The sequence below is a fragment of the Falco naumanni genome, chromosome 1, assembly GCF_017639655.2.
Source record: "Falco naumanni isolate bFalNau1 chromosome 1, bFalNau1.pat, whole genome shotgun sequence".
Classification (NCBI taxonomy): Eukaryota; Metazoa; Chordata; class Aves; order Falconiformes; family Falconidae; genus Falco; species Falco naumanni.
The window spans coordinates 122,455,314-122,475,481 of record NC_054054.1 but is presented as its reverse complement, the minus strand read 5'-3'; the positions used below and the strand labels follow the sequence as shown (position 1 = coordinate 122,475,481).

Genomic DNA, 20,168 nt, shown 5'->3' with positions numbered 1-20,168 from the left:
AGCTGTGACAGCATATCAAAAGGGACTGAAAGCGTCACAAATTATACTGGTATAAGGGCTTGAATACAGGTGCCATGAAGTCCACGTTCAGGGAATGTATTTTGAACCTATTTCAGTAGTGTTCTCTCAACTGTCCCTCCTCCTTAACATAAGCAGTTAAATCAGCCAAATAACATGAGGATAAGTTATCTGTGCCCCCAAAGCCACTAACTATAGATCTGCCAGAACGAATGAAGAATATTGCTACTAGCAAAGCAGTAACATTAGACTGCCACCCAAAAATCAGCACTAGCATGGCACAGAGCAGGGATGGCATTTGCCTGCCCCGGCATCTCTGCCACATGCCACTTGTGCATAACAGAAAAGCACAACTGCCCGCCTGCGTTTCAGAGAGACACAAGCAACTCCACACCGAGATACCTCCTATGCTCCCACCGCTGAAAGCATCAGAGGAAGAGCTCTGCCGTGAACCGCTTGCTGATGCTGCCGAGCACATACACAGGCATGACCCCACTCAGTTCAGCAGGGGCAGGACCACCTCACCCACCACGTTAGGGTAATGCGGGTCCCGCATGAGGGCTATTTACGAGACCCCGTAGTTACAGACCAGACTGTGTGACAGCCACATACTAACCGTGCATCATTTTTTCCTGACTATGTCACCAGCATCCCAGAGCCAGCAAATGCATTCAGAACCACAGCTGGGTGTTAAAAAATATTTAACAATAAGTAACGACAATCCAAACACATCACCAGTGCCACAGAAAACAATTACACAACAAGCCCCTTGCTTGCGTTTACCCTTAAAAAGTACTCGTTTCTTCTCTTTTTTAAAGATTTTAAAGCCCAGATACTGGGTGATCTCCAGGTGAGAGCCCCGAGCAGCGCGTGAGGCTCAGCTACGCAGGAAGACCCCCCCTTCTTCCCCGACACCCCGTTTCACCACGCATGGCTGGCCAAGACATGGGTTTGCATTTCTCCCCAGCGTTGAGAGTATTGCCAGAGCTCTCCCGGACCTGCTCACTTCTCCCACTGCCCGCCCAACCTTTCTTTCAGCAGACGTGGCCCCGGAGGGACAAACCCCTCCCTAGGCAAACAGGAGAAAAAAAAAAACCAAACCCCAAACACAACCCGGCACGGTTGCGCTGTACCTGCCCGCTTCCCCGCTTGCAAAACGCTCCCTGCAACCACAAACCCGCCGGTACTGCAGGCAGAGCTCACCGAGATGCTCTTCCCCCTCCTGCCCACAGCAAACCCCGCGGGTCCGGGGGAATTCCGCAACCCGCGTCCAGCCGCGACCACCGGCGGGTGCCGCCGCACGGGTCTCCCCCCCCATCCCTCGCGCCGGTGCCACGGCGTGGAAACCCCCAGCACCACCGCGAAGCTGCCCCTCACCCCGCACCGAAGACACCGGCTGCCTCCCGCCTTGCGCCGCCGGGCTGCCCGCGCCTGGCCCGGCGCCGGGAGGTCGGTGCCGTCCCCGCGGCCCGGCCCCGCCCCGCTGAGGGGGCGGAGCGACCCGCCCCGCGGTTGCTAGGCAACGCGGGGGGCGGGGGGGCGGTGTGTGTATCCCTGGCGTAGGCGCGGTACCGGGGCGCCGTGACGCCGCTGCGCGGGGGGTTTGGCCTTCAGCCGCAACAATCGGGCGGGCAGTGACAAGCCCATCGGTTCATGCTTCATTCGAATCCATCTACCAGCTTAATGTCGCATGTCCCAGGTGCTGCCTGAGCCCGCCCTCATCATCATCGCAGCCAGCGACTCCTAAGCGCAAACCAACAATCCCCGACGGGTTGGTTTGCGCATGGTTTGCGGGGGGCTGCGCCTGGGAGGCCGGGTTCTTGGCGGGAGTCGCCCGCACCCCGCTGGGGGTGGTGGTGCCGTAATTCTTCAGTTTGGCTCAAACTTATCCGTGATCATGGGTAGAAAAGGAAGCTGCCTTCCCTAGAAATGAAATGTGGCTTAAAACCTGCCTAATTCTAAACATATATATACATACAGATATATATATATATGTGTGCGTATGTATTATGTATGTATATGCATATCCCTGTGCTCAAACCTCGGGCAGCAGAGACCTGTTTGGCCCGGCGCAGTGGGAAGGGGTCCCAGGGCTGCCCTAGGTGAGGGTGGGTGATGCGTCGCCTGCACCCCTGGCCGCTGCACCCACCGGCTTCTCCTCCCCGGTGCTGGGGGCCAGCAGCCCACCAATGGAGGAATTTTTTCTGACCGATTTTCAGGTAAAGTGAAGGGGCTGCCCTGGAGGGCAGAGCCCCCAAGGGCAGTGGGGACGCCAGGTCCCCAGAGGGGGACAGCCTCAGGGAACACTGGGGTTCACTGCAGATGACCTCGCCTGCCTGGTGTGACACAACACAGGTACAGCCTCCCCGTGATGGCGGTGCCAACGTAAAACACCCTCAGTGTGCTACTAAGCAAAACAGATCCTAGTAGGAAGTGATGTCTGTTCTGTCCCTGATTTTAATCCTTTTAGCTACAAGATAAAGAAAAGCAAAACAAAAGGCTGAGAACATGCACACTGACTTGGTTATTTTAAATTCACTTCTTAGAAGTTGTGTAACTTCCTTTTTTGCAACACCTCCTAAGAATTGTTCTTGCCTGTGCTGTCTGTGCTAATAAAGAAAAAATTAAAGAAATAAAATCTGTTTCAGTGGCTTTGCAGTAGAGGACTCACTCAAAGGCAGTGGGGTGGTATTCCAACAACCATTTTCTGCAATACTGCTGTCCTGGAGCCAAACCCCTCCCTTACCCACTGTCACCGTTTTCACCAGAGTATTACTCACGGAAGGAAACACAGTCCTGAAGGTTGAGCACAGTGAGCACCTCCCTGCCAGCCTAATGGCACTGAAAGACTCTGAAAAGCAAAGAATCCCCAGTCGTTACCCTCCCACTGGATCCTGCCACGTTCCAAATCCTATTTTTAAAGGTAGCTTTGAGTATTTCAAAAGAGTTACACAAAGCTGTTTGCGCTGTACTTTAGTAACAGTGCTCATATACAGAGTTACAGAGATGCCGTAAATGTAAACGATTGAAAGATCATTTAAATACTTTATACTTCTATACTCAAATCTTTTGGACTTCATTGTGTTCAAAGACAGGGCATTTTCTGGGGAGGAGAAAGGCGCAGGAGTCACTTGGAGCAGAAGATAAGGAAATTGTAAGAAAACAGACCAAAGCGGGCAGTGACAAGCCCATCGGTTCATGCTTCATTCAAATCCATCTACCAGCTTAATGTCGCATGTCCCAGGTGTTGCCTGAGCCCGCCCTCATCATCATTGCAGCCAGCGACTTCTAAGTGCAAAATATTGTTTTCAAAAAGCAAAAGCAAAAGAAATTCATTAGCCTCTATTCTTAAACATAAAGCTTAAAGCAATTCACTGAACTTGACCCTTTATCCAGTTCATCAAAAGAAAATGAATTCTGTCTCTGCTGAACAGAGCAGCTTTGGAAGGGCAGGGGACGCCTTAGGTTTAGTGTAATAAAGTGTAACAGCAACAGCTGAAAGCAAAGTGCACCTCCAGCCAACACACACGGCCACCCTCACGTGTCCGAGGAGGTCCCTCGGCCTCAGCAAGGTCCCCGCACACCAGGGCCAGCAGACCCTGGGCTCCCTGCAGCGGCAGCAGGCTCCGGAGCCCTCCTGTTCGGGAGCTCTCCAGGGAAGCTGAGCAAAAGCTGATAATGAACGGTGTACCAGGGATCAAAAACACCTCCCAGACATCCTTCTATTCATTAATCTAAATTAACAGGAAAGCAATTTTTACAAGACAGATCTGGGGACAGACAACTTCACTGCTTACTAAATAGGACACTTCTAAAATCTGCTTTTCCTTTCATTTTGAAAGACAGTTGTATGTCAAGGGTTCATTGCCGAATAAATAACAATCATAAATAAAATAATTACTTGCACAGTATGTTTTTTAATGGTTTCCTGAAAGACGCAAATAAGAAGTGTTTCTATTGTTACACTGCTCAGGCAGTACTATGACACATTGTGAAACAGTTCCTGATACTTACAGAGTGATTTCCCAATACAGCTATCCTTTCAATAGCTTGTGAGGAGGAAAATGTAAAACAAATCTTCAACAGGTCAAGCAGCTACTGTTAAAACCAGTATTCTAATAGAGATGTTAAGAACATACGCACAACTGTTTGGTACACCTGCTGGATGTATTACTCAGTATGCTACCCAGGGCTTTGCCATTTATTACATAGTAAAAATTGAGAAGGCATAAATGTCTCATTGATAGAAGTGCTCCTCAGTAAAATCCCAGAAAAGGTACACGTTTTAGACAACCAGCTCTTATTAAGGAATGACTGTATAAAGACTTTATTAATAACCATAGCTATAATATAGGTCCATTTCTCATTTCACTAAAGCTAAGCCTGATTAAGCAGAGATTGTTATAGGCTGGCTTTGATCTCCATTGAGACAAACCTCTTACTTTTTACATATTTCATGGTAAAGGGATAGTTTTCTGTTTACGAACGCTTATGATTTGTTTCCTACAAAGGGAAAACCAGAGCACATTGTCACGGCTGAGGGAGGGAAAGTGGCTATCACTGCCTTTCTTGGAGGAATGAGAACTACATCGGGAGTGACACAGACCTTGAACTGCTTCCTGCCTGAGAGCAGCCAGGGTGAGGAGGAAGGGCTGCACGGCTGCACGGAATGCCCAGGATAGCAGCTTCTGCTTAGTAAGACTGGCAGCTGCAACTCAATGAGTCAGTACCAGAGAAGGAGATGTTGCATGATACGTTTTTCCCATCTGAGACTCTGGAGGTCTATTCCCTTGCTGTGATTTCAGGCAGCTGAGGAATCTGCGCACGTTAGTAACAGCTCAGATGACCACAGACATTGAAAGATACCCCAGGCTTCGTGAGCAGTTCACATGAATAGGATCTGCCCACTGAGACCCTCATGAACATGGTATTTTCTGACTCCATCAATGGCAGCCTTTCCACTTTTCAAAGGAAAGCTGTACAATGGCAGACATGCTCCTCCAGTCCATAACAGCTGGCCCCTGGAAATGGTAGGGCATATCTTTACACTCAGTTTCCATCTTAATTCATCTTAGTTTTTCCTAAATCTCATCTGCCATATGCCTACTTGTACATGGTGGCATTGGCAAAGTATGAGTACTCTTCATTCCTGTCCAGGGTTTGAGGTTAGGATGGTGACAACCACCTTTCTGTTAGTGGAGAGTAGACTTTTATCCCCATTACCACAGAAAAGAAGAAGAGAGATGGTTACACTGGCAAAAGGATGCTTGGTACTGCCAGATTAATAATGCTAAGTATCCTGGAAAAGGTGCTTGCAGAAGCATGCCAGAGGAGATTTGGGCAAAATACTCATATTTGAGTGCTTAGAGGAAGATTACTAAATACAGAGTTGAGTGCCTAAATCACAATCACTACTCACTCTTCCCTGTGAGGGTGCTGAGGCTCTGGCATGGGTTGCCCAGAGCAGCTGTGGGTGCCCCATCCCTGGCAATGTCCAAGGCCAGGCTGGACGGGGCTTGGAGCACCCAGGGCAGGGAGGTTGGAACTAGATGATCTTTAAGGTCCCTTCCGACCCAAACCATTTTATGATTTCCAGTAGCAGCAGCCAGAGTGCCTGCTGAAACCAGGGGCTCCTGGCCAGGAAATGCCAGGCAAGGTGCGTTGTTGAAAGCGTTTACGGCAGGGACACCTCCTGGTCTTGTACAAAGCCCTGCAATTTCTTCTGGAGCAGTTCTGAACAAAGGCTGGCACCTCCTCTACTGTTCCAGAGGCAAAAATCCTTCCTCTGAATCTACTAACGCATTGCTTACAGGCTAGTCACCCTAATGACAAGAAACTGGAGCTGAAATGTGAAGAACAGAGACTAATTAATAATGAAGATAATGAGATCACCAGAATGTATATACCAAACCCGCATCTTAATTATCTCATGAAAACTGGCAACTCCAATCATGCTTCAAGGGCCTTTAATCATGCTCTCTCTGATGAATATTTGTGGCTATTTCACACAGATACTTATGTAAAAATACCTTTTGTGTGGGTTTTTCCCCTACAATAATAGCCGGCCAAGTTACTACTGCACATAACTGCTCTGCTTCAAAATGAGATATCGCAGACTAGTAATTACAGCTGGTCTGATCTCCATCTCATCTACTCTCATCTTATTTTGGAGCGTCTCCTTTGAAGCAAACGCAATGAGACTGCTGTGAATTACTGCAGTGTTACTATGAATCCCTTTTATTATGACAGAACAAACCAGGAATGATCCCTAATTAAGCTCGTTTCTGCAGAAACACAGGGAGCGTACAGTCCCTGCCGCAAAGATCTTACAATCAGAAAAGGCAAAGACAGACTTTCAGGTAGGGAAGAGGGGACAGAGGGAGTGCAGAGTGAACTCTCTCCCAACTACAGTTTGTTCCCATGACTTCTCTGAAGGGGAAGCCAGGAGGAGGCTAAGATAGCATGAAAGCAGGAGGAGCATGGAGCTGCTGAGCCGCAGACTGTAGAGAGAGCAGCAGCAGGCTACATTTACAGCAGCTAGAGCCTCTTCAGAGCATTCTGCAGTATCCCCTTTGCCCTCCCCATCCCTGCACCCCAGGACAGGGTGAGGAGGTCAACTACAGCTGCATGGGAACATTGCTCCAGGTGGGAGCAGGCTCAGCTCAACCCCTGCTCCCACTCCCAAAAAACAAGACCCCTCTGCAGAGAGGCTTATTTTAGCAAGCAGGGAAGCAGCTCTCCAGACTCTACGCCATGGGACGGGCCATGGGGGTCTGCTCTCCCTATGATCCCGTTAAACATTAACAAAAGCAGAGTGTGTGCTTGTATACTATCCTCAGGAATAGGGCAGGCAGCCTGGCAGATCAAACAGCATGGGTCAAACGAAGGGCTCGCAAATGAAGGCCTCTGCACAGACAAGAGCAATGAAGTTGGACCTACTTCTGCGGCATGCAATTACAGCACAAAGACGTTTCAGGAGACTTACCCATTGCTCTCTAGAGATGAGCTACTTGCAACCTCTTTGCCCTCAGTAGGTTACACTTTGGTGGCATAATGAGGCTGCATTTGGAAAAAATTTCTGTGTTCCTCTCCAAAGCCTGAGGGACAATAAGTCAAGAACTGCAAATCCAGAGGCCTGATAGTGAAACAGGATATGCACCCCCTTCTTTAAAGCAGTTTATTTTTTGCTCATCACTGCAACTGTATAATTTTTTCATATCAGGCTCTGAAGGTATCTCCTAATAGTAGCTGTGAATTCACAATTAAAGTGCCTTTGTCAAAAGCATTACCAAAACATGCCCGGCACAAAATCTGTTCTACTTAGCCTTCGTCAAAATGCCCAATAATACAAGATTAAAATAAAACAACAGGTTACATGAGCAAATCTAAACGAAAAATATGTAGCCTGTCCTTTAGGAATGGGCTGGGAGGACTGTGCAGGCTGAGGGCATAGACACTTTCAATTCGCAGACAAGAGAACAGAAGACGGCAAGGGAAGTGTGAGCATCCCTCAACCAACTTAAAGCTTAAGCCAAGGTGGTGCCAAGCAGCTCCACGTTGCACCAAAAACACACACACACATACACTCAGCTGTCTCTACTGTGGCAAATAAACTCCTCTTTTAATAAATAATTTTTATTTATTATTTTTCTATAATATTTTTATAATTTTATAATAAATAATTAAAAAATAAACTCTGTGGCTGCAGTGACAGTAGGCTTTATTGGCTGATTTACCCAAGCAAGCAACTGGCCAGGAGTTAGGTGAGCCTGGAGATGTGGACAGAGCAGAGGGTTCTGACAGCCCCTCTGACGGATGTGTAGCTCTGCTGGATTCTGCTTTGCATGGTCTGTAAAAAACAGTCTGCTGGCTGAAGAACAGACCTTTTGGTAGTTAAAACATGGTTTTAAACTTTTAGCTCCTACTCTGTATAATATAACTGGTTAGCAGAGGAAAGGAAAAGAAAAAGAATAAGCTGTCCTGGCCAGGACAAGAATAATTCATGCTCACCAGGGGCTAATATTTCTCACATGACACGTGGCTGCAGAACAGAGCATCCTGAAGGAATGAAAACCCTGTACTGAACTCACAACTGCAACTTCACTTTAGTCCTATTGCTTGCTTGCATTAACATATCTCTTTCATCACACAATCACCCACTATTTTCCACTGGTCTGTATTTGTTTAGGACATAGGCTGGATGGTGCTCAGTTTATCAGCAACTGTTCAATATCTGCTTTAGTCTCCTTGATCAAAGTGTTGCTTCATGTCTTATTTACGGCTACTACTAACAGCCTGCTCCATAGACAGAACTATTTATTTTTCCCCAAGCTTTTCTGTGGTGTTCATCACTCTGACATCTGAGTGCTTTGCAAAGATTAATTTGTCTTCATAAAGCCTCTTCAAAATGAGAGAAGATGGTATTCCCATTTTATAGATCAGGAGCTGTTGCATAGACAGATTGAGGTCAAACATATCCTTTCATGATAGGTACTAATATGAAATGTCTCAGATCTAAATTATTTTAGATATCTTCAAATATAATGCCAAAACAAAAATCTTCTGGTTTGCTCTGGTAGAGCTGTACCTGGCTCCTTACAAAGTCAGGTATTACAAGAACAGGAGAGCATTAAGAACTGTAAATGCCAGTCACCAGAAATAAGAATGAAAGCTTTCCAACTGCCACTCTCAGGAATATGAAAACCAATATAGGTAACCCATGTGAATATAAAACACATCATGAGCCTTCAATGAAGCAGCAAAATATAGCTTGAAAAACTATACACATAAGAATTTTTCTCTGCAGTTTACAACACAGGACCAAATCCTGAGAGCACAGTTTAAGGTAGGAGGAATTGCAGGTTCTCTCCACTTCTTGGGGTCTGGCCCATTAAGCATGGACAAAACCAGAGAGCTTTGTAGTGTAGAAGACCACCCTGGGAAGGAAAGCTTTTGTTTTATTAGTATGTTAAAAGCATCTGTGGATCAAATGTGCCAGTATTACTTTACAGCATGAAAATGCCGCCCAGGGGACTCTCAAGACTCATCTTTTCAAACGCTGATACCTCTTTGTCAGTTTTAATAAAAGGCAGCTACAAAAACAAAGTGGGCCATGTGGTCTCAATAAAGCAGAGACCATGGCAATCAATAACAGAAACAATCTGCACTTACTTGCTGGGAGAATTTGCTTTTAGCAGCAACATCTATATAACAAGACATCACTCAAGACCTCCCTTCGATTTTTCTTGGGACAATGAGCCCACTGTGCCCAAAGCACATCTATGCTTATGGAGACTTGCAAATCCAGGACAGTGTTTAGATTGATAATGTGACCACATGTAACATATGATGATGGATCAGAGCTTGCAGGATGTTTGATCCTCCCTCTTCTGTCCTAAAATGGACACTTTTCTATCTCAAAAGAAAACTTATCTGATAAAAATGTTGATTTTTTAATGCAACATAGACATTCTTTTCTGCTACAGTTCACGATCTCTTTCACAGAAAGCCATCGCTTAGCACACGGGTTTGCCTAATACAAGCTCCTGCCTCCAACCCTGGCTTTTAGCAATGAATGAGGTAGGCATACAGTTAGGAAAGGCAATGAAAGTTGGAGAGAAAGGGACACGGAAACTAAAAGAAAGCCTTTTTCACTTGTTATCCCTGAAAGACACCAAACAGTGCCACTGCAAATGCTTTTTAATTGAGAGTCCTGATATATACACCAAACTGTACATGATGTGGATAATTTAAATTACAACTCACATTAGTTTTATTTGTTTGGAAAATTGCCGCTGAGGCCATTAACCTTCTCTGTCTTATCAATCCAGTGCCATCTCCAGTGAGTGGGGCTCCTTAAATAGAGCTGGTCATCTAGACAAATGCCACCAACACCACGAACTGGCTGCCACCAGGGAAGACACACCCATCAGGAATAAGGTGGCCTTGACTCACTCCATCAAGGCTAAGTAGGGAGCTGCTTGACAGAGGGATGAGAAGGTTATAAAGTGCAGGAGCTGAATTGTTTGCTGTGTTTGACTGTTTTCACAAGATTAATTTGGTGCGGATCTGCCTGCATCAGGGGCTCTGGGACTCTGCTGCCTTATAGTGATCTGTAAGCTCTCACAGCGCTGGTGCTTAGCTCCCATCTTCCACTGTCACCTGTGGCTGCATGGTGACAGCACTGCTGACAGACCCCAACATCCCAGCCTCTTACAGTCCCTAGGTCACCATGGATACAAGAGAGACAGGAACTGGCCCATTCCCGTCACTCTGCACACTGGTGATGCTGTGGCACTCAGCTGCTGTGCTCCTTATCTTTCACTTTTTGGCAGACTCCTGGCTCTTTGCTTCACCAAAGGAGGAACCAGATGTTTTCAGTTCCTTCTGACTGAGAGACACTGCAACATTTTTGAGCAGAGGAGCTGACTTGTCAGGTTAAGTATGTTTCGGTAACTGATATTAAGAAAATCGTTTCAGTCTAAATTGCAGCTGCTGCAAATTTGCATATGGTTCAGGACTACTTTTGGGTTTAGAATCTTGGGTCTGTCCCGGTTTTGGCTGGGATGGAGTTAACTTTCTTCTTAGTAGCTAGTACAGTGTTGTGTTTTGGCTGTGATGTGAGAACAATCACCCCAGGTTGGTAGCCAAAAAGGACTGTCGGTGGTTTAACTCCAGCCGGCAACCAAGCACCACACAGCCGCTTGCTCGCTTCCCCCCACCTGGAGGGGTGGGGAGGACAACTGGAAAGGAATGTAAAACTCGAGGGTTGAGGTAAGAACAATGTAATAATTTAAACAGAATAAAAAGGTAGAAACAACAACAGCAACAATAACAATAATGATGTTATAATGGAAAGGTGGGAAAAGGATAAAATCCAAAGGAAAAGGGAGAAAGGAAGACAAGTGACGCGCAGTACAGCTGCTCACCACCCGCTGACCGATGCCCAGCCAGTCCCCGAACAATGATCCCCCCGTCCCAGCTAACCCCCCAAGTTTCTATACATGCCGTCCTATGGTATGGAATACCTCTTTGGCTAGTTTGGGTCACCTGTCCTGGCTGTGTCCCCTTCCAATTTCCCGTGTCCCTCCAGCCCTCTGGCTGGCAGGGCCCAAGGAACCGAAAAGTCCTTGACTTTGTATAAACATTGCCCAGCAACAACTAAAATCACCAGTGCCTTATCAACATTGTTCTCACATCAGAGCCAAAACACAGCACTGTACTAGCTACTAAGAAGAAAGTTAACTCCATCCCAGCTGAAACTGGGACAGGTCACACAGAAAGTCAGGAATGGGCTCAACCATTAGTTCTATTCAGAAACAGGATTTTCATTCTTGACTATGGCTAAAAAATAGCAACCACCAAAATATTAACATATGGATGGAAAAACACCACTACTTACTGTAAGTAATGCCTACAAAGCATTTCAGAGGCATGGTTGAGTATCACAGGGGGAAGTCCAATCTCAGTAAGAAACACACAGATTTTAATTTAAAAGCCACAAATGGATGGTCTTACCAGCTGACACATGAATCGCATTCTAGCCTTTATGACTCATTATAGATATCAAGCAGATACAACTTCCAACCTGGACCATCCCTAGCACATTCCTTTGCCTCTGTGATTCATGGTTCCTACTCACCATGCTTTTGCATTCATATTGAAACCTAGCAAGTCAGGTACTTCCATCAGCTCTGCACCGCAGCAGGAACATACAGCAAGTCAATTTTCTGTAGCACCTGAGAATGACAGCTCAATACTTTCCACGACATTTCATTTTGGTGGACTTGAATCTTGTCCCTAAGAGACAGGAACTGCCACCCACTGCTGGTCTGGGTTTTTTTGCAACTCATAGATGCAGAATATGGAGAGGATCAGTAGAAATAAATAAATAAATACATACATACATACAAGATTTTTACATAGTGGAAGTGGTGCTTTGGAAAGCAACCTTTCAAACCTCTAGCAAGACAAAAACAGAGAATAAAAGAGAAAAGATGTAAGCAGAAAACTTTTTCGCAGAACCTTGCAATCAGAATTCCACCTTCCTCCTCCACGGCACCCTTGCCCAGTCATCAGATCCCTTTCTCAGTATTTTGTTCTGGTATAGGCTAAGACCCAAATTCAAGGCTTTCCAGGGCCGTAGCTCCGTACTGCAGTAAGTCAGCTGCATGAAAACCAGCTCAGTCAACAGAGTTCAATGAACACCAACAGAGTGAGCAGCAAGGGAGATTTACTTAGTAATGGAGACTCTATGAACAACCAGTTGTTCATAAGGTCTAACGGACTTGCCTTGCTCCCCAGGTATTTCCACTCCAAAGGTATATAAAAAGGCTTAGAAAACTCTGTCTCGATACTACAGCAAACAGCTCTACAAGGGCTATGGCAAACTAACCACGAAATGCAGAGATGAGAAAGCAACAGGGATTTTTCTCGTACAGTCATTTCATGTTCTGCCCTTTGCTCTGGCCCAGCCAACTAGAGACAGAGCCTCTCAGGACACAAAAAGCCCAAGATCCCAGACCACAAGACATAAAAACATTTCAGTGCACCGATTGCCTCCTCACAATAACCTCATTATCACAGCTGTCAATCAACAGGACAAACCAGTCGCTAGCATGGGAACTACTGATAAGAGATGCTCACCCTCAAATGCATTCGCTGCCTGGAACAACACAAGTGATGGCAGCTTTAATACCGCAACAGGCTCCTCAAAGCCAGAGTGGCAGTCTGTGTCTTGTCTCTTTACTGCAAGAGCCTGGATGGGTCACACGAAGAGATTCCCTTTGGCTCTGTGTCACGCTACCGGAGCTGCAGCGTACAGCCCCTTCAATTCCGCACCGAACTATCACTCGTATGGAGATAATTGTTTAACAACCAGATGCACACACTGTCATTTAGATTTATGTCCCACAACAGTGATGTCTTGTGATCAGGTGGAAAATCTAAGGGCCTTTTTCCTTATAGATCTCCCAGCACATAAATCCACTTGCTATCCCCTATCATAAGTGGCTATCCAAAACCTGAGTATTATAATCTCACTGTTTTATGCACATTCTTAGTTTACTGGTAAAAGGGTGGCTGTATTCCTAACCACACCAATATAAGGTTGGATTCACCACTTGTGTCCAGTTCTGATCACAGGACTCCTCAGACACTGTTCAAGACAGTGGGATAACAGTGAGAATTTGGTCCTGATTTATTGACCTGAACAAGTGAAGTGTTTTTAACAGATTTCGGAAAAATTCTGTCATCATTTAAAAGCAGCTAAAAAAAATCTTTCCCAAGGCAGAGATTTTTAAAACCTACCAAATACCCTGAATATTCAGCGCCTGAATCTGAAACTGTAACAGATGGACTCAGAGGACTTTTTTAATATTGGCTATTAATAAGTGCAAATGTTCATAATGACAAATGGAATGTATTTTTAGTCTGTACTGGGATATTAGCCTGGCCTTCATCAGCACTTTTTCTCAAACTTCCCTCTTTGATATAAAACCACTATACTCTAGCTATGAGGCTAGTGTCTTTCTAAATACGCAGACATGCACATCACAAGCTCTTTCCAGCCTCACGCTCCTGTTTCAGAGTAAGGTCTGTAAGCATTTGTGCTGGTCTGACTACCTGCAAAGTGTGTTTGTCCGTACACCTTGCCTGATTTCTCTCTCAGCACCCAAGGATATTCTTGTAACTGGGACTGTTCAATGATTGCAGCTTAGTTAACCTGGGATTACTCTAGTGTAAACTCAGAATCAGGCTTTGCTCTTGAAATGAATGGATTAGCTCATGATACAGTTAAGTAGGAAGACCTGGCTCTGACCTATAAACATTACAAATGCAAGTGTCTTTAGTGAAGTCAAGTCTCTCCTGCCAAAGTAACAAGCAATAGGTGAAGAGCAAATGGCCTCAGATTGGGCCAGGGGAGCTTTAGATTGGATAATAGGAAAATTTTCTTCATCACAAGGGTTGTCAAGCATTAGAACAGGCTGCCCAGGGAAGTGGGTGAGTCACCTTCTCTGCGGGTATTTAAAAGAGTGTAGATGTGGCACTTGGGGACATGGTTTAGTGCTGGACTCGGCAGTGCTGGGTTAACAGTTGGACTTGATAATCTTAAAGGTCTTTTCCACCTAAGTGATTCTATGATTCTGTGTCTTTGTGGTTATTTTTCAGAGAGTAAAAACTGGGCAGCAAGGAGGGAAGATGGGGCTGTGTGCAATCCAGCCTCAGCAGCACGGATCAGAACATGCACGGCATCCCAGTCACCGTCTGTCTCTGCTGTGTCTTTACGTCCCAGCTCAATACCTCTAGCACAGCTACTCCAGCACCTCTAAAAGCCCAACACAGTGAAATGACCTTGTCATGCTGTGAGCCTTGGCTGTAAGCAATGCAAATATTTTGAATCTGATTCTTGCGGCCATTTCCCCAAGTTACACATGCAATCTTCATGGTTCCCAAAAGAACACTGTGATAAACATAAACTGTGATAACAGCTTGACAAATGCCAGCCGACAAAAAATAGACCTATTTTTTGTGTTTAACTGGAAGCAGTCAAGATTTCACTTCTATAGTTTGTGGTTTCTTCTGGGATTGTTGGAATTGTTTCTACGTATCACAGGTTTATTCCAATAGCAGCTCATTTTTAGATGGAGAGCACGAGAAAGGACATGGGGAAACCTGGGGTTACTGTGCAGGGAGCCTGCACAGGTGGCTCTGTGCTGCTCACCTGCAATGCTGCTGTTTTGTGAACAAACATCTACACTGATATCCCCAAATTGCCCCAGGAGAAGCTTTGCTCAGTAACTGGCCCTTTGGAGGTGCTGTCTGGAGCTACAGGGCAAACACAGGAGAACAAAGGAGGAGTTTGAGGGCAACACAGCTCAGATACTATCAATGTAATTTCATAATACTTGCATGAAAAGAAAGAGTGGCTACTGCCATTTCACTGGAAAGTAATCTGACAGAGACAGGCTGTGGCTTTTAAAGGTGTTCAGACACCTACTTCCTAACCTTTAATTGCTTCTGTTCCATATTTATACAATAAAAGCTCAAAGAAACACTTAAAGGCTTTGCTAAACAGCAGGAATACAGCCCAGATGGTCTCTAGCCCTAAAACTACTTTCAAGTGACTTCTCCAAGCTCAGACAGAAAAACCATGAAAAAATCAGGACTTGGATGCTCATTCCCCCATTCTTGCAATGCCACCCCCAGGACTCTGATGAAGTACCTTGCTAGAATGGATGCTGCACAGGTCTAAAATTATCCTCATCTGGAAAATATTTTCCTCACAAATTTGGCTTCACTCCTTCCCTCCTCCCTGAGCAACGGGCAGCTACAGGGGGAGAATATTTCACACGATTTATTTTCTGCTATGGCAGAGAGGACGCATTTCCTTCTACATCTGTGTTTTTGTTCACTAGTGCTCAGACAAATGACTAAGCCGTGGGCAGCGATCTGGAGCGACAGCAGCGCTCTGGCTCCCGAGCACACAGCACAGCAGTTATTTGTGAGGGTGGCTGGCTGGACCAATTGTCTTTCCTTCCCAAGTGATATTAGCATTTTATCATTAAATCACAGTTAACATCAAAACTGGAAGTCTCCCCAAGGCCTGAGTAAAGTACATCAGAGAGCTCCTCAGCTGAAACCAATTTTTCATCTGCTGCTCCTGGGAAAAGCAATGATTTTTTGACATCCAAGCACGTTAAAGCAAGTTGGCTACCAGATATAGGCAGCCCACAATGAACCAGTGAGTACCAGCACTTCCGCCAAAACCTGGTCTAAAAGTTACTGACATCAGTAGCAATGTTCCTTTCATTAAAGACACATTTTGCATTAGCCTCAAGGCTCTCATTCTCTTATCTTTGCACCTGTCGAGCCCCAGCATAAGTCCCTTCATGAACGTTTCCATTGGTTTGAACTGGTTTCCCTGTTAGGTGCTGTTGCTGCCTCCCTGGGGACAGTGCTGACCATGTGAGCGATGGCTCCTTCAGCCAGGCTGAATGTCTCCCCAAGGCTGGGAGATGGGGTTGGAAACTTCTGGTACCTTCCCTTCCACCAAGCTTAAAGGGGAATGGAAAGTGTGTCCTACAGACCACTTTGCTGCTACAGCTCTCTGAAAGCCACTAGCCCCGTCTTGCCAGGAATAATTTTTTACCTTTTAAGCTCACAGAGGGCAAGTGCTCTTTCTGTCTTTTGGCAGCTTTTCGCAGTTGTGAATAGCAACAGATACAGAGCAAATGCTTCAGATAGATGGCTGAGTGGCAGCTCTGCCAGAAGAGTTTGCATTGGTACCTGTCCGGCAGACACAACTGCTCTGCCTGGAAACAACATGGGAACTGCAAGTCTGGTGTAAGGCCTGATAAAAATCTCAAGGGAAAAGTGCCCTTCACTCCAGAAAGAAACCTGCCCTCCCTCTCTTCCACACTCTTTGCAGACCTGGCTCTGAGGATGCTCAGACCAGCCTTACTTACATGTCTGTCTTCCACACCTTTTCACCTCTCCCATGTTTTAATTGCTTCTATTTTACATCTGGGTGACCAAACCTCAGGATAAACAAGTTCAAAGGCTTTCTCAAATTGTAGTGTAACAGTAGGTGGTCCCCGTCCCCCCCTGGCAATCATGCATCTTACAATCAGACAAAAGGAAAATGAAGGAAATAATTGTGGTGTCCCCATAGGGCCCCTGCTGTCAATTATCCCTGATGCGGGGTGTCTGCTCTGCTTCCTTCCTGGTGGCTCAGCCCCAGGCAGGCACAGGCAGCACTGACAACCCAAGGACGGATCAGCATCATCAGTTACCTATCTGATGGCCAGCATGACTGAAGACTGGCTCCAGCTACCTGGATGCAGACACCTAATGCCACTCTAAAGCTCTAAGATAAGCGAGGCATTCACACAGATGTGGCACAGCCCCTCCAGGAGACCACGTCCACACAGCAGCACCACACTATTGGCACAGGCGCCCAGGAGACAAGAGGCTACAGGTGAGAAGAGGCACAGCCTCCACGGGTGCTGCAGCACAGGGCCCCTCTTGGCAACTGGCTCCACAGGCTCAGGTCAAGATGTGAACACCAATTCACTACCCAGCTGGGCTTGTTAGGATGCTTGTGTAGCTGGAGCTAAAGGTGCCCAGTCAGAGCTGTCACCCTTTTAAATAACCTGAGCATGCTCTGAGCTGTGTAATCCATTCTTCCCTCAGCCCCTTCTGGGAAGTGCAATTTAAGTGGAACAACTTAGCAACAACTAAGTTCTTCCACCTGAAACCCAGAGGAATGCACAAGACCCAGGGGACGCTTCTTTAAGGCTGCAGACACTGCCGTCACCTGGGAATTCTCCCCATGGCTACACAGGCTCCTCTTAAGACAGTTATTGGATTACTACTTCGGGCTCAGTGCTTTATGCTTTAGGCTCTGTCAGACCTGTTTAATCAGCTGGTAATGTGACACTTCCTTCTACAGAGACCTGAGATCTACTTCCCTGGCAGCATGCCTTTCCCTCCAGGAGGTCAGCCTGGATCCCTGATTTCTGATGTGCTGCTGGCAGCAGGGACATGAAGCAATGAAGAAAAAAAAAATCAGGACAGTTGTTATTTCCATGTAAACCTGACAAGATGTCCTGCTCGAAAAGGATATCTCAATGAGCTCCTGCAGCCTGACAGCAGGAGAGAGCGAGCTCAAAACTCTTGACTTCCTCCAAATTCCCACTGAGTTTAAGTGCTTGAGGTGATTAAGGAATGAGAAATGCATCTCTAAAAAAATCAGAGGTGGCACAACAAACCCCAAATAGAAATTTGAGAAAAAATGCACCACAAAAGAAATGTCATCTAGTAGTCCAGAAAGTTTACTGGGTGACCTACCTAAGATTTCTTGAGACAGGAATGGTGCTCAGATCTGGGACATCCTAACTGCACTGAAAAACTGCCCCCCGTTCTTATTTCCCTTACATGTAGCTTTCTTGTCTCCCTCATTCATTTCTCATCTTCCAGTATCTTTCCATTCTTTTACTAAGTCACATTTAGTAAGCAATGTAAAAAACTATCACATGAAAACAGCCAGCCAAGGTAGTCCCTCCATAGCCATGTGTTATCTTCACTTTGAAAAGTGTTACAAAACATCCCAGGTAAAATATTTACTAAGGCTAAGGACTTAGATACAACCATCTCACCTGGATGCACTGGTACCTTCCTTGGTGAAGAACCTGGAAGCACCTCCTGCCCCTCTTTTATACAGCAGACTCCAGGATGAAAATTTCTGGACAGTCTCTTATGCAGCATGTGACCAGGCAAAGCCAGTCTTGTTATTTCCAGCATGCAAACCCTGTTGCCACTGATTGAAATAGCAGCTTTAGTTGGGCATGAATGAAAGGCAATGACTAAAACGTTGTATGAAATTGATTTAATAAGGTTCAATGATTGAAACAGGAAAGATTTCCCTTAACAATTTGTTACAGGCCAGATTCAGCCACTGTGACCAGTTCTCTCCTGGTCAGCCTAATTGAAATTTGTGCAGTGAGTGGGTGTAACAGTCTTTGCTCTCAATTAACTCTGAAGAAAAGTTGAAATCTTTTCAACTGTTCTGAATTATCAGCCCTTCTTTAATCTGATTTTTTAAAAGGTCTAGATATTTATACAGTTATTAAGAATATTCAGAGGTACCATAATTTGGGAACATGTATTAAACTGCATGTTTCAAAGCTAGGATTAGAGAACAGGAGACAATTTGTATTTTGTTCCAAGGGGAGCAGGTAGGAGTCTCCCACAAATACCCACTGCAAGGTCTGCATTTAGTCCAAGCCCATCCTGTCACAGACTTCTGGCTGCTGATTGAATCTGATGTATCTGGCCTTTCCTAGGTTTTGACTACAGATACAAAACCCCCCATTCTACCATTCTTGCTTATACTGACCAGCACCTCCTTTGGAATTATTCCTTATGGCTTAATTGAACTTGTTTGTAGGGAAAAATAATACCTTATGGTGGCTAAGTGAGACCTTTGAGTACAGATACAGTAAAATTTGGAGCCAACCAGACCTGCTATTAAGTCTGCTTCATGTGATCTAAAGGCCATATTCCCAGGTCTGGACACATGCTGCTGACCCCTCACTTGGCTGGTCTCGCCCTGAAAGCAGCAATGTGTGTGTTGTTACCCAGATGTGGTTCCCAACAGCCTGTGCAAGCAAGAGGCAGCGCTGGGGCTCCAGGGAGGAGCCGCAGCTGGAACTGCAGAAGGCTTCATGTAAGAGTCTTCTTCTCATGAAAATATCCCTATTAATAAAACAGTAGGGAATGCAGAAAAGCAGATTAATCTGAGTGAAATGTTTCTCTGGGAGCTCCCTGAGGAGTCAGTAGCAGCTTGTTATGGAGCTAACGTGTCTTTTACTGCTGCAGCCATATGAATAAGAAATATTTCAGTGTTGGGAGCAGTTAAGAGAGGCACAAAGCAGGAAGGCTGGGCAAGCAGAACAAGTGGCTTTGAGTAACAACCCACAGCTACTGGAAAACCTCCTGAAAGGTTCCGAGTTTGAAACAATCCATGACCTAATTAGGTGGCACTGTTATACTGGAGAATAGGAGAAGGAACAGAAAGAAAGGAAGGGGAAGATAAAGGCGGGTGAGACAGAGAGGCCTAAATACTCAGCAGATGAGTCCAAGCTAAAGCTGACCAATGCTGACGCTTTATTTAACACGCATGAGCACACTCAGTGAGGGATGAGGGAGGCAGAGATGAAAGGGGACTTGCTCCATGCTTGTAGACAGTCTCCTCGTGGAGCACGTTTTACACACTGAGATGAATGAGGGAAACAGACGTGAAACATCGCATTTTGTGGGGATCTGGAGCGAACAAGTAATATCCATGCTGGTTGCTGTTACTGAAATACCACATTTTTCTCTAAGGGGAAAAAATAGGTTAGGAATCCCTAAGCAGCCTTGTAGGAAACAAGTATTACAGTGACTTGGGGCAAGGCATGATAAAGATGTGATCTATTCTGCATCTTTCCCAGAATGATTCCCCATCAGTCACGGCAGAAGCACAGTTCAGAGGCAACTGGCACCTCTGAGCACAGGTTACTTGGGTGATGACACACAGCAGTGCTCTGTGGCAACAGGCCCAGTGACTCAACACCAAGCAATAGTATACTCCTGAGGTCATCACAAGA

General features: G+C 45.8%; 1 protein-coding gene across 3 annotated transcripts in view; it reads right to left on the bottom strand.

Annotated features, from left to right (window-relative positions):
• The window catches only part of RAB11FIP4 (RAB11 family interacting protein 4), a 130,307-nt gene that overhangs the window by 29,889 nt on the left and 80,250 nt on the right, over positions 1–20,168 (bottom strand). Inside the window, exon 1 of one of the 3 annotated variants that reach the window (XM_040581904.1) lies at positions 1,396–1,476. The exons of the other annotated variants lie outside the window; for them this stretch is intronic. The gene's annotated coding sequence lies outside the window, so the exon portion shown is untranslated. Of the gene's footprint in view, positions 1–1,395; positions 1,477–20,168 lie in introns of those variants that run through there. 3 annotated transcript variants of the gene reach the window in all.